General features: G+C 47.4%; 47 non-coding genes across 47 annotated transcripts; all 47 read right to left on the bottom strand.

The window, feature by feature from the left end:
* Positions 1-104: 104 nt before the first annotated feature.
* On the bottom strand, positions 105-223 carry LOC138479692 (5S ribosomal RNA). Its single transcript, XR_011273444.1, has one exon. It is a non-coding gene; the product is annotated as a 5S ribosomal RNA (ribosomal RNA).
* Positions 224-329: 106 nt separating this feature from the next.
* LOC138479191 (5S ribosomal RNA) lies at positions 330-448 on the bottom strand. Its single transcript, XR_011272988.1, has one exon. It is a non-coding gene; the product is annotated as a 5S ribosomal RNA (ribosomal RNA).
* A 464-nt stretch (positions 449-912) lies between these two features.
* LOC138476228 (5S ribosomal RNA) lies at positions 913-1,031 on the bottom strand. The gene has a single exon (XR_011270298.1). It is a non-coding gene; the product is annotated as a 5S ribosomal RNA (ribosomal RNA).
* Positions 1,032-1,137: 106 nt separating this feature from the next.
* Positions 1,138-1,256, bottom strand: LOC138476227 (5S ribosomal RNA). The gene has a single exon (XR_011270297.1). It is a non-coding gene; the product is annotated as a 5S ribosomal RNA (ribosomal RNA).
* A 106-nt stretch (positions 1,257-1,362) lies between these two features.
* LOC138479691 (5S ribosomal RNA) lies at positions 1,363-1,481 on the bottom strand. Its single transcript, XR_011273443.1, has one exon. It is a non-coding gene; the product is annotated as a 5S ribosomal RNA (ribosomal RNA).
* Positions 1,482-1,587: 106 nt separating this feature from the next.
* Positions 1,588-1,706, bottom strand: LOC138478445 (5S ribosomal RNA). Its single transcript, XR_011272312.1, has one exon. It is a non-coding gene; the product is annotated as a 5S ribosomal RNA (ribosomal RNA).
* A 463-nt stretch (positions 1,707-2,169) lies between these two features.
* Positions 2,170-2,288, bottom strand: LOC138476226 (5S ribosomal RNA). Its single transcript, XR_011270296.1, has one exon. It is a non-coding gene; the product is annotated as a 5S ribosomal RNA (ribosomal RNA).
* Positions 2,289-2,394: 106 nt separating this feature from the next.
* LOC138477930 (5S ribosomal RNA) lies at positions 2,395-2,513 on the bottom strand. The gene has a single exon (XR_011271844.1). It is a non-coding gene; the product is annotated as a 5S ribosomal RNA (ribosomal RNA).
* A 106-nt stretch (positions 2,514-2,619) lies between these two features.
* Positions 2,620-2,738, bottom strand: LOC138476224 (5S ribosomal RNA). The gene has a single exon (XR_011270295.1). It is a non-coding gene; the product is annotated as a 5S ribosomal RNA (ribosomal RNA).
* A 106-nt stretch (positions 2,739-2,844) lies between these two features.
* Positions 2,845-2,963, bottom strand: LOC138476223 (5S ribosomal RNA). The gene has a single exon (XR_011270294.1). It is a non-coding gene; the product is annotated as a 5S ribosomal RNA (ribosomal RNA).
* Positions 2,964-3,426: 463 nt separating this feature from the next.
* On the bottom strand, positions 3,427-3,545 carry LOC138478795 (5S ribosomal RNA). Its single transcript, XR_011272628.1, has one exon. It is a non-coding gene; the product is annotated as a 5S ribosomal RNA (ribosomal RNA).
* A 106-nt stretch (positions 3,546-3,651) lies between these two features.
* Positions 3,652-3,770, bottom strand: LOC138478444 (5S ribosomal RNA). Its single transcript, XR_011272311.1, has one exon. It is a non-coding gene; the product is annotated as a 5S ribosomal RNA (ribosomal RNA).
* A 106-nt stretch (positions 3,771-3,876) lies between these two features.
* Positions 3,877-3,995, bottom strand: LOC138473843 (5S ribosomal RNA). Its single transcript, XR_011268953.1, has one exon. It is a non-coding gene; the product is annotated as a 5S ribosomal RNA (ribosomal RNA).
* Positions 3,996-4,101: 106 nt separating this feature from the next.
* On the bottom strand, positions 4,102-4,220 carry LOC138478096 (5S ribosomal RNA). Its single transcript, XR_011271995.1, has one exon. It is a non-coding gene; the product is annotated as a 5S ribosomal RNA (ribosomal RNA).
* Positions 4,221-4,326: 106 nt separating this feature from the next.
* On the bottom strand, positions 4,327-4,445 carry LOC138476222 (5S ribosomal RNA). The gene has a single exon (XR_011270293.1). It is a non-coding gene; the product is annotated as a 5S ribosomal RNA (ribosomal RNA).
* A 464-nt stretch (positions 4,446-4,909) lies between these two features.
* LOC138476306 (5S ribosomal RNA) lies at positions 4,910-5,028 on the bottom strand. Its single transcript, XR_011270369.1, has one exon. It is a non-coding gene; the product is annotated as a 5S ribosomal RNA (ribosomal RNA).
* A 106-nt stretch (positions 5,029-5,134) lies between these two features.
* On the bottom strand, positions 5,135-5,253 carry LOC138478231 (5S ribosomal RNA). The gene has a single exon (XR_011272117.1). It is a non-coding gene; the product is annotated as a 5S ribosomal RNA (ribosomal RNA).
* A 464-nt stretch (positions 5,254-5,717) lies between these two features.
* On the bottom strand, positions 5,718-5,836 carry LOC138476220 (5S ribosomal RNA). The gene has a single exon (XR_011270291.1). It is a non-coding gene; the product is annotated as a 5S ribosomal RNA (ribosomal RNA).
* A 106-nt stretch (positions 5,837-5,942) lies between these two features.
* On the bottom strand, positions 5,943-6,061 carry LOC138480110 (5S ribosomal RNA). Its single transcript, XR_011273823.1, has one exon. It is a non-coding gene; the product is annotated as a 5S ribosomal RNA (ribosomal RNA).
* Positions 6,062-6,167: 106 nt separating this feature from the next.
* LOC138479190 (5S ribosomal RNA) lies at positions 6,168-6,286 on the bottom strand. The gene has a single exon (XR_011272987.1). It is a non-coding gene; the product is annotated as a 5S ribosomal RNA (ribosomal RNA).
* A 464-nt stretch (positions 6,287-6,750) lies between these two features.
* Positions 6,751-6,869, bottom strand: LOC138476219 (5S ribosomal RNA). Its single transcript, XR_011270290.1, has one exon. It is a non-coding gene; the product is annotated as a 5S ribosomal RNA (ribosomal RNA).
* A 106-nt stretch (positions 6,870-6,975) lies between these two features.
* LOC138476218 (5S ribosomal RNA) lies at positions 6,976-7,094 on the bottom strand. Its single transcript, XR_011270289.1, has one exon. It is a non-coding gene; the product is annotated as a 5S ribosomal RNA (ribosomal RNA).
* A 106-nt stretch (positions 7,095-7,200) lies between these two features.
* Positions 7,201-7,319, bottom strand: LOC138479690 (5S ribosomal RNA). Its single transcript, XR_011273442.1, has one exon. It is a non-coding gene; the product is annotated as a 5S ribosomal RNA (ribosomal RNA).
* Positions 7,320-7,425: 106 nt separating this feature from the next.
* On the bottom strand, positions 7,426-7,544 carry LOC138473842 (5S ribosomal RNA). The gene has a single exon (XR_011268952.1). It is a non-coding gene; the product is annotated as a 5S ribosomal RNA (ribosomal RNA).
* A 106-nt stretch (positions 7,545-7,650) lies between these two features.
* LOC138478095 (5S ribosomal RNA) lies at positions 7,651-7,769 on the bottom strand. Its single transcript, XR_011271994.1, has one exon. It is a non-coding gene; the product is annotated as a 5S ribosomal RNA (ribosomal RNA).
* Positions 7,770-7,875: 106 nt separating this feature from the next.
* Positions 7,876-7,994, bottom strand: LOC138476217 (5S ribosomal RNA). Its single transcript, XR_011270288.1, has one exon. It is a non-coding gene; the product is annotated as a 5S ribosomal RNA (ribosomal RNA).
* A 464-nt stretch (positions 7,995-8,458) lies between these two features.
* LOC138476294 (5S ribosomal RNA) lies at positions 8,459-8,577 on the bottom strand. The gene has a single exon (XR_011270358.1). It is a non-coding gene; the product is annotated as a 5S ribosomal RNA (ribosomal RNA).
* A 106-nt stretch (positions 8,578-8,683) lies between these two features.
* LOC138478229 (5S ribosomal RNA) lies at positions 8,684-8,802 on the bottom strand. Its single transcript, XR_011272116.1, has one exon. It is a non-coding gene; the product is annotated as a 5S ribosomal RNA (ribosomal RNA).
* A 464-nt stretch (positions 8,803-9,266) lies between these two features.
* Positions 9,267-9,385, bottom strand: LOC138476216 (5S ribosomal RNA). Its single transcript, XR_011270287.1, has one exon. It is a non-coding gene; the product is annotated as a 5S ribosomal RNA (ribosomal RNA).
* Positions 9,386-9,491: 106 nt separating this feature from the next.
* Positions 9,492-9,610, bottom strand: LOC138480109 (5S ribosomal RNA). Its single transcript, XR_011273822.1, has one exon. It is a non-coding gene; the product is annotated as a 5S ribosomal RNA (ribosomal RNA).
* Positions 9,611-9,716: 106 nt separating this feature from the next.
* On the bottom strand, positions 9,717-9,835 carry LOC138479188 (5S ribosomal RNA). The gene has a single exon (XR_011272986.1). It is a non-coding gene; the product is annotated as a 5S ribosomal RNA (ribosomal RNA).
* A 464-nt stretch (positions 9,836-10,299) lies between these two features.
* Positions 10,300-10,418, bottom strand: LOC138476213 (5S ribosomal RNA). Its single transcript, XR_011270285.1, has one exon. It is a non-coding gene; the product is annotated as a 5S ribosomal RNA (ribosomal RNA).
* Positions 10,419-10,524: 106 nt separating this feature from the next.
* On the bottom strand, positions 10,525-10,643 carry LOC138476212 (5S ribosomal RNA). Its single transcript, XR_011270284.1, has one exon. It is a non-coding gene; the product is annotated as a 5S ribosomal RNA (ribosomal RNA).
* A 106-nt stretch (positions 10,644-10,749) lies between these two features.
* On the bottom strand, positions 10,750-10,868 carry LOC138479689 (5S ribosomal RNA). Its single transcript, XR_011273441.1, has one exon. It is a non-coding gene; the product is annotated as a 5S ribosomal RNA (ribosomal RNA).
* Positions 10,869-10,974: 106 nt separating this feature from the next.
* LOC138479283 (5S ribosomal RNA) lies at positions 10,975-11,093 on the bottom strand. Its single transcript, XR_011273072.1, has one exon. It is a non-coding gene; the product is annotated as a 5S ribosomal RNA (ribosomal RNA).
* Positions 11,094-11,556: 463 nt separating this feature from the next.
* On the bottom strand, positions 11,557-11,675 carry LOC138476211 (5S ribosomal RNA). Its single transcript, XR_011270283.1, has one exon. It is a non-coding gene; the product is annotated as a 5S ribosomal RNA (ribosomal RNA).
* A 106-nt stretch (positions 11,676-11,781) lies between these two features.
* LOC138478443 (5S ribosomal RNA) lies at positions 11,782-11,900 on the bottom strand. The gene has a single exon (XR_011272310.1). It is a non-coding gene; the product is annotated as a 5S ribosomal RNA (ribosomal RNA).
* A 106-nt stretch (positions 11,901-12,006) lies between these two features.
* On the bottom strand, positions 12,007-12,125 carry LOC138479838 (5S ribosomal RNA). Its single transcript, XR_011273576.1, has one exon. It is a non-coding gene; the product is annotated as a 5S ribosomal RNA (ribosomal RNA).
* A 106-nt stretch (positions 12,126-12,231) lies between these two features.
* LOC138478094 (5S ribosomal RNA) lies at positions 12,232-12,350 on the bottom strand. The gene has a single exon (XR_011271993.1). It is a non-coding gene; the product is annotated as a 5S ribosomal RNA (ribosomal RNA).
* A 106-nt stretch (positions 12,351-12,456) lies between these two features.
* On the bottom strand, positions 12,457-12,575 carry LOC138476210 (5S ribosomal RNA). The gene has a single exon (XR_011270282.1). It is a non-coding gene; the product is annotated as a 5S ribosomal RNA (ribosomal RNA).
* Positions 12,576-12,681: 106 nt separating this feature from the next.
* On the bottom strand, positions 12,682-12,800 carry LOC138479837 (5S ribosomal RNA). Its single transcript, XR_011273575.1, has one exon. It is a non-coding gene; the product is annotated as a 5S ribosomal RNA (ribosomal RNA).
* A 106-nt stretch (positions 12,801-12,906) lies between these two features.
* LOC138476209 (5S ribosomal RNA) lies at positions 12,907-13,025 on the bottom strand. Its single transcript, XR_011270281.1, has one exon. It is a non-coding gene; the product is annotated as a 5S ribosomal RNA (ribosomal RNA).
* A 106-nt stretch (positions 13,026-13,131) lies between these two features.
* On the bottom strand, positions 13,132-13,250 carry LOC138479688 (5S ribosomal RNA). Its single transcript, XR_011273440.1, has one exon. It is a non-coding gene; the product is annotated as a 5S ribosomal RNA (ribosomal RNA).
* Positions 13,251-13,356: 106 nt separating this feature from the next.
* LOC138479187 (5S ribosomal RNA) lies at positions 13,357-13,475 on the bottom strand. Its single transcript, XR_011272985.1, has one exon. It is a non-coding gene; the product is annotated as a 5S ribosomal RNA (ribosomal RNA).
* Positions 13,476-13,939: 464 nt separating this feature from the next.
* Positions 13,940-14,058, bottom strand: LOC138476207 (5S ribosomal RNA). The gene has a single exon (XR_011270279.1). It is a non-coding gene; the product is annotated as a 5S ribosomal RNA (ribosomal RNA).
* A 106-nt stretch (positions 14,059-14,164) lies between these two features.
* Positions 14,165-14,283, bottom strand: LOC138478092 (5S ribosomal RNA). Its single transcript, XR_011271991.1, has one exon. It is a non-coding gene; the product is annotated as a 5S ribosomal RNA (ribosomal RNA).
* A 106-nt stretch (positions 14,284-14,389) lies between these two features.
* On the bottom strand, positions 14,390-14,508 carry LOC138479889 (5S ribosomal RNA). The gene has a single exon (XR_011273622.1). It is a non-coding gene; the product is annotated as a 5S ribosomal RNA (ribosomal RNA).
* Positions 14,509-14,594: the final 86 nt, after the last annotated feature.

Below are 14,594 nucleotides of genomic sequence, written 5' to 3'. Positions count from 1 at the left end.
TGGTCCTAGTGAGTTTTGTACTTTTAAGCATCTAGTCGGCTAGACCTTGCAGTTTTGAAAGGCAATTGAGAAATGGCTCACTTCCTGAACTTGGAGCACAAAAAAGCCTACAGCACCTGGTATTCCCAGGCCGTCTCCCATCCAGGTACTAACTAGGCCCGACACTGCTTAGCTTCCGAGATCAGACGAGATCGGGCGCATTCAGTGTGGTGTGGCCGTAGGCTCTGGGCCTAGTGAGTTTTGTACTTTTAAGGATCTAGTCGGCTAGACCTTGCAGTTTTGAAAGGCAATTGAGAAATGGCTCACTTCCTGAACTTGGAGCACAAAAAAGCCTACAGCACCTGGTATTCCCAGGCGGTCTCCCATCCAGGTACTAACTAGGCCCGACACTGCTTAGCTTCCGAGATCAGACGAGATCGGGCGCATTCAGTCTGGTGTGGCCGTAGGCTCTAGTAATGCTAAGAATATTACTCTTATGCATTTGCATTTAGTAAGCTAAGCCATGCAGCCACTTGCAACATGATACCACGCTCATCGCTCGATCAGCGCTCGATCAGGCGAGATATATAAGACTGGTGGGCCCATTCAGGACTCCTATGTCTGGTAGGATAACTTTAATCCATCCATCCTGTTTCTGTTGCAGGGAGGTGGAGAGAACAATCAACACAATAACGGCTTTCTTTCATGCCTCTTGAAGGACTCAATATTCTCTGTACTGCATTACATGTGAAAGTCGATTTATTACCCATGAACACACTACCTGTATGCTAATTATATGTAAATAGGTAGCTCCAGCCCTCATAATGTTGTCCAACATTTCCGCTATAAAACGGGATAAAATTATTTTGGAAACATACCAAATTTGAAAAGTAATTGAGAAGTTGTGCAATTACTAATCATGGAGCACAAAATAGCCTACAGCACCTGGTATTCCCAGGCGGTCTCCCATCCAGGTACTAACTAGGCCCGACACTGCTTAGCTTCCGAGATCAGACGAGATCGGGCGCATTCAGTGTGGTGTGGCCGTAGGCTCTGGGCCGAGTGAGTTTTGTACTTTTAAGCATCTAGTCGGCTAGACCTTGCAGTTTTGAAAGGCAATTGAGAAATGGCTCACTTCCTGAACTTGGAGCACAAAAAAGCCTACAGCACCTGGTATTCCCAGGCGGTCTCCCATCCAGGTACTAACTAGGCCCGACACTGCTTAGCTTCCGAGATCAGACGAGATCGGGCGCATTCAGTGTGGTGTGGCCGTAGGCTCTGGTCCTAGTGAGTTTTGTACTTTTAAGCATCTAGTCGGCTAGACCTTGCAGTTTTGAAAGGCAATTGAGAAATGGCTCACTTCCTGAACTTGGAGCACAAAAAAGCCTACAGCACCTGGTATTCCCAGGCCGTCTCCCATCCAGGTACTAACTAGGCCCGACACTGCTTAGCTTCCGAGATCAGACGAGATCGGGCGCATTCAGTGTGGTGTGGCCGTAGGCTCTGGGCCTAGTGAGTTTTGTACTTTTAAGCATCTAGTCGGCTAGACCTTGCAGTTTTGAAAGGCAATTGAGAAATGGCTCACTTCCTGAACTTGGAGCACAAAAAAGCCTACAGCACCTGGTATTCCCAGGCAGTCTCCCATCCAGGTACTAACTAGGCCCGACACTGCTTAGCTTCCGAGATCAGACGAGATCGGGCGCATTCAGTGTGGTGTGGCCGTAGGCTCTAGAAATGCTAAGAATATTACTCTTATGCATTTGCATTTAGTAAGCTAAGCCATGCAGCCACTTGCATCATGATACCACGCTCATCGCTCGATCAGGCTCGATCAGGCGAGATATATAAGACTGGTGGGCCCATTCAGGACTCCTATGTCTGGTAGGATAACTTTAATCCATCCATCCTGTTTCTGTTGCAGGGAGGTGGAGAGAACAATCAACACAATAACGGCTTTCTTTCATGCCTCTTGAAGGACTCAATATTCTCTGTACTGCATTACATGTGAAAGTCGATTTATTACCCATGAACACACTACCTGTATGCTAATTATATGTAAATAGGTAGCTCCAGCCCTCATAATGTTGTCCAACATTTCCGCTATAAAACGGGATAAAATTATTTTGGAAACATACCAAATTTGAAAAGTAATTGAGAAGTTGTGCAATTACTAATCATGGAGCACAAAATAGCCTACAGCACCTGGTATTCCCAGGCGGTCTCCCATCCAGGTACTAACTAGGCCCGACACTGCTTAGCTTCCGAGATCAGACGAGATCGGGCGCATTCAGTGTGGTGTGGCCGTAGGCTCAGGGCCTAGTGAGTTTTGTACTTTTAAGCATCTAGTCGGCTAGACCTTGCAGTTTTGAAAGGCAATTGAGAAATGGCTCACTTCCTGAACTTGGAGCACAAAAAAGCCTACAGCACCTGGTATTCCCAGGCGGTCTCCCATCCAGGTACTAACTAGGCCCGACACTGCTTAGCTTCCGAGATCAGACGAGATCGAGCGCATTCAGTGTGGTGTGGCCGTAGGCTCTGGTCCTAGTGAGTTTTGTACTTTTAAGCATCTAGTCGGCTAGACCTTGCAGTTTTGAAAGGCAATTGAGAAATGGCTCACTTCCTGAACTTGGAGCACAAAAAAGCCTACAGCACCTGGTATTCCCAGGCGGTCTCCCATCCAGGTACTAACTAGGCCCGACACTGCTTAGCTTCCGAGATCAGACGAGATCGGGCGCATTCAGTGTGGTGTGGCCGTAGGCTCTGGGCCTAGTGAGTTTTGTACTTTTAAGCATCTAGTCGGCTAGACCTTGCAGTTTTGAAAGGCAATTGAGAAATGGCTCACTTCCTGAACTTGGAGCACAAAAAAGCCTACAGCACCTGGTATTCCCAGGCGGTCTCCCATCCAGGTACTAACTAGGCCCGACACTGCTTAGCTTCCGAGATCAGACGAGATCGGGCGCATTCAGTGTGGTGTGGCCGTAGGCTCTAGAAATGCTAAGAATATTACTCTTATGCATTTGCATTTAGTAAGCTAAGCCATGCAGCCACTTGCAACATGATACCACGCTCATCGCTCGATCAGGCTCGATCAGGCGAGATATATAAGACTGGTGGGCCCATTCAGGACTCCTATGTCTGGTAGGATAACTTTAATCCATCCATCCTGTTTCTGTTGCAGGGAGGTGGAGAGAACAATCAACACAATAACGCCTTTCTTTCATGCCTCTTGAAGGACTCAATATTCTCTGTACTGCATTACATGTGAAAGTCGATTTATTACCCATGAACACACTACCTGTATGCTAATTATATGTAAATAGGTAGCTCCAGCCCTCATAATGTTGTCCAACATTTCCGCTATAAAACGGGATAAAATTATTTTGGAAACATACCAAATTTGAAAAGTAATTGAGAAGTTGCGCAATTACTAATCATGGAGCACAAAATAGCCTACAGCACCTGGTATTCCCAGGCGGTCTCCCATCCAGGTACTAACTAGGCCCGACACGGCTTAGCTTCCGAGATCAGACGAGATCGGGCGCATTCAGTGTGGTGTGGCCGTAGGCTCTGGGCCTAGTGAGTTTTGTACTTTTAAGCATCTAGTCGGCTAGACCTTGCAGTTTTGAAAGGCAATTGAGAAATGGCTCACTTCCTGAACTTGGAGCACAAAAAAGCCTACAGCACCTGGTATTCCCAGGCAGTCTCCCATCCAGGTACTAACTAGGCCCGACACTGCTTAGCTTCCGAGATCAGACGAGATCGGGCGCATTCAGTGTGGTGTGGCCGTAGGCTCAGATCCTAGTGAGTTTTGTACTTTTAAGCATCTAGTCGGCTAGACCTTGCAGTTTTGAAAGGCAATTGAGAAATGGCTCACTTCCTGAACTTGGAGCACAAAAAAGCCTACAGCACCTGGTATTCCCAGGCGGTCTCCCATCCAGGTACTAACTAGGCCCGACACTGCTTAGCTTCTGCGATCAGACGAGATCGGGCACATTCAGTGTGGTGTGGCCGTAGGCTCTGGTCCTAGTGAGTTTTGTACTTTTAAGCATCTAGTCGGCTAGACCTTGCAGTTTTGAAAGGCAATTGAGAAATGGCTCACTTCCTGAACTTGGAGCACAAAAAAGCCTACAGCACCTGGTATTCCCAGGCGGTCTCCCATCCAGGTACTAACTAGGCCCGACACTGCTTAGCTTCCGAGATCAGACGAGATCAGGCGCATTCAGTGTGGTGTGGCCGTAGGCTCTGGGCCTAGTGAGTTTTGTACTTTTAAGCATCTAGTCGGCTAGACCTTGCAGTTTTGAAAGGCAATTGAGAAATGGCTCACTTCCTGAACTTGGAGCACAAAAAAGCCTACAGCACCTGGTATTCCCAGGCGGTCTCCCATCCAGGTACTAACTAGGCCCGACACTGCTTAGCTTCCGAGATCAGACGAGATCGGGCGCATTCAGTGTGGTGTGGCCGTAGGCTCTAGAAATGCTAAGAATATTACTCTTATGCATTTGCATTTAGTAAGCTAAGCCATGCAGCCACTTGCAACATGATACCACGCTCATCGCTCGATCAGCGCTCGATCAGGCGAGATATATAAGACTGGTGGGCCCATTCAGGACTCCTATGTCTGGTAGGATAACTTTAATCCATCCATCCTGTTTCTGTTGCAGGGAGGTGGAGAGAACAATCAACACAATAACTGCTTTCTTTCATGCCTCTTGAAGGACTCAATATTCTCTGTACTGCATTGCATGTGAAAGTCGATTTATTACCCATGAACACACTACCTGTATGCTAATTATATGTAAATAGGTAGCTCCAGCCCTCATAATGTTGTCCAACATTTCCGCTATAAAACGGGATACAATTATTTTGGAAACATACCAAATTTGAAAAGTAATTGAGAAGTTGCGCAATTACTAATCATGGAGCACAAAATAGCCTACAGCACCTGGTATTCCCAGGCGGTCTCCCATCCAGGTACTAACCAGGCCCGACACTGCTTAGCTTCCAAGATCAGACGAGATCGGGCGCATTCAGTGTGGTGTGGCCGTAGGCTCTGGGCCTAGTGAGTTTTGTACTTTTAAGCATCTAGTCGGCTAGACCTTGCAGTTTTGAAAGGCAATTGAGAAATGGCTCACTTCCTGAACTTGGAGCACAAAAAAGCCTACAGCACCTGGTATTCCCAGGCGATCTCCCATCCAGGTACTAACTAGGCCCGACACTGCTTAGCTTCCGAGATCAGACGAGATCGGGCGCATTCAGTGTGGTGTGGCCGTAGGCTCTATAAATGCTAAGAATATTACTCTTATGCATTTGCATTTAGTAAGCTAAGCCATGCAGCCACTTGCAACATGATACCACGCTCATCGCTCGATCAGCGCTCGATCAGGCGAGATATATAAGACTGGTGGGCCCATTCAGGACTCCTATGTCTGGTAGGATAACTTTAATCCATCCATCCTGTTTCTGTTGCAGGGAGGTGGAGAGAACAATCAACACAATAACGGCTTTCTTTCATGCCTCTTGAAGGACTCAATATTCTCTGTACTGCATTACATGTGAAAGTCGATTTATTACCCATGAACACACTACCTGTATGCTAATTATATGTAAATAGGTAGCTCCAGCCCTCATAATGTTGTCCAACATTTCCGCTATAAAACGGGATAAAATTATTTTGGAAACATACCAAATTTGAAAAGTAATTGAGAAGTTGTGCAATTACTAATCATGGAGCACAAAATAGCCTACAGCACCTGGTATTCCCAGGCGGTCTCCCATCCAGGTACTAACTAGGCCCGACACTGCTTAGCTTCCGAGATCAGACGAGATCGGGCGCATTCAGTGTGGTGTGGCCGTAGGCTCTGGTCCTAGTGAGTTTTGTACTTTTAAGCATCTAGTCGGCTAGACCTTGCAGTTTTGAAAGGCAATTGAGAAATGGCTCACTTCCTGAACTTGGAGCACAAAAAAGCCTACAGCACCTGGTATTCCCAGGCCGTCTCCCATCCAGGTACTAACTAGGCCCGACACTGCTTAGCTTCCGAGATCAGACGAGATCGGGCGCATTCAGTGTGGTGTGGCCGTAGGATCTGGGCCTAGTGAGTTTTGTACTTTTAAGCATCTAGTCGGCTAGACCTTGCAGTTTTGAAAGGCAATTGAGAAATGGCTCACTTCCTGAACTTGGAGCACAAAAAAGCCTACAGCACCTGGTATTCCCAGGCGGTCTCCCATCCAGGTACTAACTAGGCCCGACACTGCTTAGCTTCCGAGATCAGACGAGATCGGGCGCATTCAGTCTGGTGTGGCCGTAGGCTCTAGTAATGCTAAGAATATTACTCTTATGCATTTGCATTTAGTAAGCTAAGCCATGCAGCCACTTGCAACATGATACCACGCTCATCGCTCGATCAGCGCTCGATCAGGCGAGATATATAAGACTGGTGGGCCCATTCAGGACTCCTATGTCTGGTAGGATAACTTTAATCCATCCATCCTGTTTCTGTTGCAGGGAGGTGGAGAGAACAATCAACACAATAACGGCTTTCTTTCATGCCTCTTGAAGGACTCAATATTCTCTGTACTGCATTACATGTGAAAGTCGATTTATTACCCATGAACACACTACCTGTATGCTAATTATATGTAAATAGGTAGCTCCAGCCCTCATAATGTTGTCCAACATTTCCGCTATAAAACGGGATAAAATTATTTTGGAAACATACCAAATTTGAAAAGTAATTGAGAAGTTGTGCAATTACTAATCATGGAGCACAAAATAGCCTACAGCACCTGGTATTCCCAGGCGGTCTCCCATCCAGGTACTAACTAGGCCCGACACTGCTTAGCTTCCGAGATCAGACGAGATCGGGCGCATTCAGTGTGGTGTGGCCGTAGGCTCTGGGCCTAGTGAGTTTTGTACTTTTAAGCATCTAGTCGGCTAGACCTTGCAGTTTTGAAAGGCAATTGAGAAATGGCTCACTTCCTGAACTTGGAGCACAAAAAAGCCTACAGCACCTGGTATTCCCAGGCGGTCTCCCATCCAGGTACTAACTAGGCCCGACACTGCTTAGCTTCCGAGATCAGACGAGATCGGGCGCATTCAGTGTGGTGTGGCCGTAGGCTCTGGTCCTAGTGAGTTTTGTACTTTTAAGCATCTAGTCGGCTAGACCTTGCAGTTTTGAAAGGCAATTGAGAAATGGCTCACTTCCTGAACTTGGAGCACAAAAAAGCCTACAGCACCTGGTATTCCCAGGCCGTCTCCCATCCAGGTACTAACTAGGCCCGACACTGCTTAGCTTCCGAGATCAGACGAGATCGGGCGCATTCAGTGTGGTGTGGCCGTAGGCTCTGGGCCTAGTGAGTTTTGTACTTTTAAGCATCTAGTCGGCTAGACCTTGCAGTTTTGAAAGGCAATTGAGAAATGGCTCACTTCCTGAACTTGGAGCACAAAAAAGCCTACAGCACCTGGTATTCCCAGGCGGTCTCCCATCCAGGTACTAACTAGGCCCGACACTGCTTAGCTTCTGCGATCAGACGAGATCGGGCACATTCAGTGTGGTGTGGCCGTAGGCTCTGGTCCTAGTGAGTTTTGTACTTTTAAGCATCTAGTCGGCTAGACCTTGCAGTTTTGAAAGGCAATTGAGAAATGGCTCACTTCCTGAACTTGGAGCACAAAAAAGCCTACAGCACCTGGTATTCCCAGGCGGTCTCCCATCCAGGTACTAACTAGGCCCGACACTGCTTAGCTTCCGAGATCAGACGAGATCAGGCGCATTCAGTGTGGTGTGGCCGTAGGCTCTGGGCCTAGTGAGTTTTGTACTTTTAAGCATCTAGTCGGCTAGACCTTGCAGTTTTGAAAGGCAATTGAGAAATGGCTCACTTCCTGAACTTGGAGCACAAAAAAGCCTACAGCACCTGGTATTCCCAGGCGGTCTCCCATCCAGGTACTAACTAGGCCCGACACTGCTTAGCTTCCGAGATCAGACGAGATCGGGCGCATTCAGTGTGGTGTGGCCGTAGGCTCTAGAAATGCTAAGAATATTACTCTTATGCATTTGCATTTAGTAAGCTAAGCCATGCAGCCACTTGCAACATGATACCACGCTCATCGCTCGATCAGCGCTCGATCAGGCGAGATATATAAGACTGGTGGGCCCATTCAGGACTCCTATGTCTGGTAGGATAACTTTAATCCATCCATCCTGTTTCTGTTGCAGGGAGGTGGAGAGAACAATCAACACAATAACTGCTTTCTTTCATGCCTCTTGAAGGACTCAATATTCTCTGTACTGCATTGCATGTGAAAGTCGATTTATTACCCATGAACACACTACCTGTATGCTAATTATATGTAAATAGGTAGCTCCAGCCCTCATAATGTTGTCCAACATTTCCGCTATAAAACGGGATACAATTATTTTGGAAACATACCAAATTTGAAAAGTAATTGAGAAGTTGCGCAATTACTAATCATGGAGCACAAAATAGCCTACAGCACCTGGTATTCCCAGGCGGTCTCCCATCCAGGTACTAACCAGGCCCGACACTGCTTAGCTTCCAAGATCAGACGAGATCGGGCGCATTCAGTGTGGTGTGGCCGTAGGCTCTGGGCCTAGTGAGTTTTGTACTTTTAAGCATCTAGTCGGCTAGACCTTGCAGTTTTGAAAGGCAATTGAGAAATGGCTCACTTCCTGAACTTGGAGCACAAAAAAGCCTACAGCACCTGGTATTCCCAGGCGATCTCCCATCCAGGTACTAACTAGGCCCGACACTGCTTAGCTTCCGAGATCAGACGAGATCGGGCGCATTCAGTGTGGTGTGGCCGTAGGCTCTATAAATGCTAAGAATATTACTCTTATGCATTTGCATTTAGTAAGCTAAGCCATGCAGCCACTTGCAACATGATACCACGCTCATCGCTCGATCAGCGCTCGATCAGGCGAGATATATAAGACTGGTGGGCCCATTCAGGACTCCTATGTCTGGTAGGATAACTTTAATCCATCCATCCTGTTTCTGTTGCAGGGAGGTGGAGAGAACAATCAACACAATAACGGCTTTCTTTCATGCCTCTTGAAGGACTCAATATTCTCTGTACTGCATTACATGTGAAAGTCGATTTATTACCCATGAACACACTACCTGTATGCTAATTATATGTAAATAGGTAGCTCCAGCCCTCATAATGTTGTCCAACATTTCCGCTATAAAACGGGATAAAATTATTTTGGAAACATACCAAATTTGAAAAGTAATTGAGAAGTTGTGCAATTACTAATCATGGAGCACAAAATAGCCTACAGCACCTGGTATTCCCAGGCGGTCTCCCATCCAGGTACTAACTAGGCCCGACACTGCTTAGCTTCCGAGATCAGACGAGATCGGGCGCATTCAGTGTGGTGTGGCCGTAGGCTCTGGTCCTAGTGAGTTTTGTACTTTTAAGCATCTAGTCGGCTAGACCTTGCAGTTTTGAAAGGCAATTGAGAAATGGCTCACTTCCTGAACTTGGAGCACAAAAAAGCCTACAGCACCTGGTATTCCCAGGCCGTCTCCCATCCAGGTACTAACTAGGCCCGACACTGCTTAGCTTCCGAGATCAGACGAGATCGGGCGCATTCAGTGTGGTGTGGCCGTAGGATCTGGGCCTAGTGAGTTTTGTACTTTTAAGCATCTAGTCGGCTAGACCTTGCAGTTTTGAAAGGCAATTGAGAAATGGCTCACTTCCTGAACTTGGAGCACAAAAAAGCCTACAGCACCTGGTATTCCCAGGCGGTCTCCCATCCAGGTACTAACTAGGCCCGACACTGCTTAGCTTCCGAGATCAGACGAGATCGGGCGCATTCAGTCTGGTGTGGCCGTAGGCTCTAGTAATGCTAAGAATATTACTCTTATGCATTTGCATTTAGTAAGCTAAGCCATGCAGCCACTTGCAACATGATACCACGCTCATCGCTCGATCAGCGCTCGATCAGGCGAGATATATAAGACTGGTGGGCCCATTCAGGACTCCTATGTCTGGTAGGATAACTTTAATCCATCCATCCTGTTTCTGTTGCAGGGAGGTGGAGAGAACAATCAACACAATAACGGCTTTCTTTCATGCCTCTTGAAGGACTCAATATTCTCTGTACTGCATTACATGTGAAAGTCGATTTATTACCCATGAACACACTACCTGTATGCTAATTATATGTAAATAGGTAGCTCCAGCCCTCATAATGTTGTCCAACATTTCCGCTATAAAACGGGATAAAATTATTTTGGAAACATACCAAATTTGAAAAGTAATTGAGAAGTTGTGCAATTACTAATCATGGAGCACAAAATAGCCTACAGCACCTGGTATTCCCAGGCGGTCTCCCATCCAGGTACTAACTAGGCCCGACACTGCTTAGCTTCCGAGATCAGACGAGATCGGGCGCATTCAGTGTGGTGTGGCCGTAGGCTCTGGGCCTAGTGAGTTTTGTACTTTTAAGCATCTAGTCGGCTAGACCTTGCAGTTTTGAAAGGCAATTGAGAAATGGCTCACTTCCTGAACTTGGAGCACAAAAAAGCCTACAGCACCTGGTATTCCCAGGCGGTCTCCCATCCAGGTACTAACTAGGCCCGACACTGCTTAGCTTCCGAGATCAGACGAGATCGGGCGCATTCAGTGTGGTGTGGCCGTAGGCTCTGGTCCTAGTGAGTTTTGTACTTTTAAGCATCTAGTCGGCTAGACCTTGCAGTTTTGAAAGGCAATTGAGAAATGGCTCACTTCCTGAACTTGGAGCACAAAAAAGCCTACAGCACCTGGTATTCCCAGGCCGTCTCCCATCCAGGTACTAACTAGGCCCGACACTGCTTAGCTTCCGAGATCAGACGAGATCGGGCGCATTCAGTGTGGTGTGGCCGTAGGCTCTGGGCCTAGTGAGTTTTGTACTTTTAAGCATCTAGTCGGCTAGACCTTGCAGTTTTGAAAGGCAATTGAGAAATGGCTCACTTCCTGAACTTGGAGCACAAAAAAGCCTACAGCACCTGGTATTCCCAGGCAGTCTCCCATCCAGGTACTAACTAGGCCCGACACTGCTTAGCTTCCGAGATCAGACGAGATCGGGCACATTCAGTGTGGTGTGGCCGTAGGCTCTAGAAATGCTAAGAATATTACTCTTATGCATTTGCATTTAGTAAGCTAAGCCATGCAGCCACTTGCATCATGATACCACGCTCATCGCTCGATCAGGCTCGATCAGGCGAGATATATAAGACTGGTGGGCCCATTCAGGACTCCTATGTCTGGTAGGATAACTTTAATCCATCCATCCTGTTTCTGTTGCAGGGAGGTGGAGAGAACAATCAACACAATAACGCCTTTCTTTCATGCCTCTTGAAGGACTCAATATTCTCTGTACTGCATTACATGTGAAAGTCGATTTATTACCCATGAACACACTACCTGTATGCTAATTATATGTAAATAGGTAGCTCCAGCCCTCATAATGTTGTCCAACATTTCCGCTATAAAACGGGATAAAATTATTTTGGAAACATACCAAATTTGAAAAGTAATTGAGAAGTTGCGCAATTACTAATCATGGAGCACAAAATAGCCTACAGCACCTGGTATTCCCAGGCGGTCTCCCATCCAGGTACTAACTAGGCCCGACACTGCTTAGCTTCCGAGATCAGACGAGATCGGGCGCATTCAGTGTGGTGTGGCCGTAGGCTCTGGGCCTAGTGAGTTTTGTACTTTTAAGCATCTAGTCGGCTAGACCTTGCAGTTTTGAAAGGCAATTGAGAAATGGCTCACTTCCTGAACTTGGAGCACAAAAAAGCCTACAGCACCTGGTATTCCCAGGCAGTCTCCCATCCAGGTACTAACTAGGCCCGACACTGCTTAGCTTCCGAGATCAGACGAGATCGGGCGCATTCAGTGTGGTGTGGCCGTAGGCTCAGATCCTAGTGAGTTTTGTACTTTTAAGCATCTAGTCGGCTAGACCTTGCAGTTTTGAAAGGCAATTGAGAAATGGCTCACTTCCTGAACTTGGAGCACAAAAAAGCCTACAGCACCTGGTATTCCCAGGCGGTCTCCCATCCAGGTACTAACTAGGCCCGACACTGCTTAGCTTCTGAGATCAGACGAGATCGGGCACATTCAGTGTGGTGTGGCCGTAGGCTCTGGTCCTAGTGAGTTTTGTACTTTTAAGCATCTAGTCGGCTAGACCTTGCAGTTTTGAAAGGCAATTGAGAAATGGCTCACTTCCTGAACTTGGAGCACAAAAAAGCCTACAGCACCTGGTATTCCCAGGCGGTCTCCCATCCAGGTACTAACTAGGCCCGACACTGCTTAGCTTCCGAGATCAGACGAGATCAGGCGCATTCAGTGTGGTGTGGCCGTAGGCTCTGGGCCTAGTGAGTTTTGTACTTTTAAGCATCTAGTCGGCTAGACCTTGCAGTTTTGAAAGGCAATTGAGAAATGGCTCACTTCCTGAACTTGGAGCACAAAAAAGCCTACAGCACCTGGTATTCCCAGGCGGTCTCCCATCCAGGTACTAACTAGGCCCGACACTGCTTAGCTTCCGAGATCAGACGAGATCGGGCGCATTCAGTGTGGTGTGGCCGTAGGCTCTGGTCCTAGTGAGTTTTGTACTTTTAAGCATCTAGTCGGCTAGACCTTGCAGTTTTGAAAGGCAATTGAGAAATGGCTCACTTCCTGAACTTGGAGCACAAAAAAGCCTACAGCACCTGGTATTCCCAGGCGGTCTCCCATCCAGGTACTAACTAGGCCCGACACTGCTTAGCTTCTGAGATCAGACGAGATCGGGCACATTCAGTGTGGTGTGGCCGTAGGCTCTGGTCCTAGTGAGTTTTGTACTTTTAAGCATCTAGTCGGCTAGACCTTGCAGTTTTGAAAGGCAATTGAGAAATGGCTCACTTCCTGAACTTGGAGCACAAAAAAGCCTACAGCACCTGGTATTCCCAGGCGGTCTCCCATCCAGGTACTAACTAGGCCCGACACTGCTTAGCTTCCGAGATCAGACGAGATCGGGCGCATTCAGTGTGGTGTGGCCGTAGGCTCTGGTCCTAGTGAGTTTTGTACTTTTAAGCATCTAGTCGGCTAGACCTTGCAGTTTTGAAAGGCAATTGAGAAATGGCTCACTTCCTGAACTTGGAGCACAAAAAAGCCTACAGCACCTGGTATTCCCAGGCCGTCTCCCATCCAGGTACTAACTAGGCCCGACACTGCTTAGCTTCCGAGATCAGACGAGATCGGGCGCATTCAGTGTGGTGTGGCCGTAGGCTCTGGGCCTAGTGAGTTTTGTACTTTTAAGCATCTAGTCGGCTAGACCTTGCAGTTTTGAAAGGCAATTGAGAAATGGCTCACTTCCTGAACTTGGAGCACAAAAAAGCCTACAGCACCTGGTATTCCCAGGCGGTCTCCCATCCAGGTACTAACTAGGCCCGACACTGCTTAGCTTCCGAGATCAGACGAGATCGGGCGCATTCAGTCTGGTGTGGCCGTAGGCTCTAGTAATGCTAAGAATATTACTCTTATGCATTTGCATTTAGTAAGCTAAGCCATGCAGCCACTTGCAACATGATACCACGCTCATCGCTCGATCAGCGCTCGATCAGGCGAGATATATAAGACTGGTGGGCCCATTCAGGACTCCTATGTCTGGTAGGATAACTTTAATCCATCCATCCTGTTTCTGTTGCAGGGAGGTGGAGAGAACAATCAACACAATAACGGCTTTCTTTCATGCCTCTTGAAGGACTCAATATTCTCTGTACTGCATTACATGTGAAAGTCGATTTATTACCCATGAACACACTACCTGTATGCTAATTATATGTAAATAGGTAGCTCCAGCCCTCATAATGTTGTCCAACATTTCCGCTATAAAACGGGATAAAATTATTTTGGAAACATACCAAATTTGAAAAGTAATTGAGAAGTTGTGCAATTACTAATCATGGAGCACAAAATAGCCTACAGCACCTGGTATTCCCAGGCGGTCTCCCATCCAGGTACTAACTAGGCCCGACACTGCTTAGCTTCCGAGATCAGACGAGATCGGGCGCATTCAGTGTGGTGTGGCCGTAGGCTCTGGGCCTAGTGAGTTTTGTACTTTTAAGCATCTAGTCGGCTAGACCTTGCAGTTTTGAAAGGCAATTGAGAAATGGCTCACTTCCTGAACTTGGAGCACAAAAAAGCCTACAGCACCTGGTATTCCCAGGCGGTCTCCCATCCAGGTACTAACTAGGCCCGACACTGCTTAGCTTCCGAGATCAGACGAGATCAGGCGCATTCAGTGTGGTGTGGCCGTAGGCTCTGGTCCTAGTGAGTTTTGTACTTTTAAGCATCTAGTCGGCTAGACCTTGCAGTTTTGAAAGGCAATTGAGAAATGGCTCACTTCCTGAACTTGGAGCACAAAAAAGCCTACAGCACCTGGTATTCCCAGGCCGTCTCCCATCCAGGTACTAACTAGGCCCGACACTGCTTAGCTTCCGAGATCAAACGAGATCGGGCGCATTCAGTGTGGTGTGGCCGTAGGCTCTGGGCCTAGTGAGTTTTGTACTTTTAAGCATCTAGTCGGCTAGACCTTGCAGTTTTGAAAGGCAATTGAGAAATGGCTCACTTC

Source organism: Ambystoma mexicanum, chromosome 8 (assembly GCF_040938575.1).
Source record: "Ambystoma mexicanum isolate Mex_15411 chromosome 8, UKY_AmexF1_1, whole genome shotgun sequence".
NCBI classification, from domain to species: Eukaryota; Metazoa; Chordata; class Amphibia; order Caudata; family Ambystomatidae; genus Ambystoma; species Ambystoma mexicanum.
The sequence above is the reverse complement of the archived record's forward strand: the minus strand, read 5'-3'. Positions and strand labels throughout refer to the sequence as shown.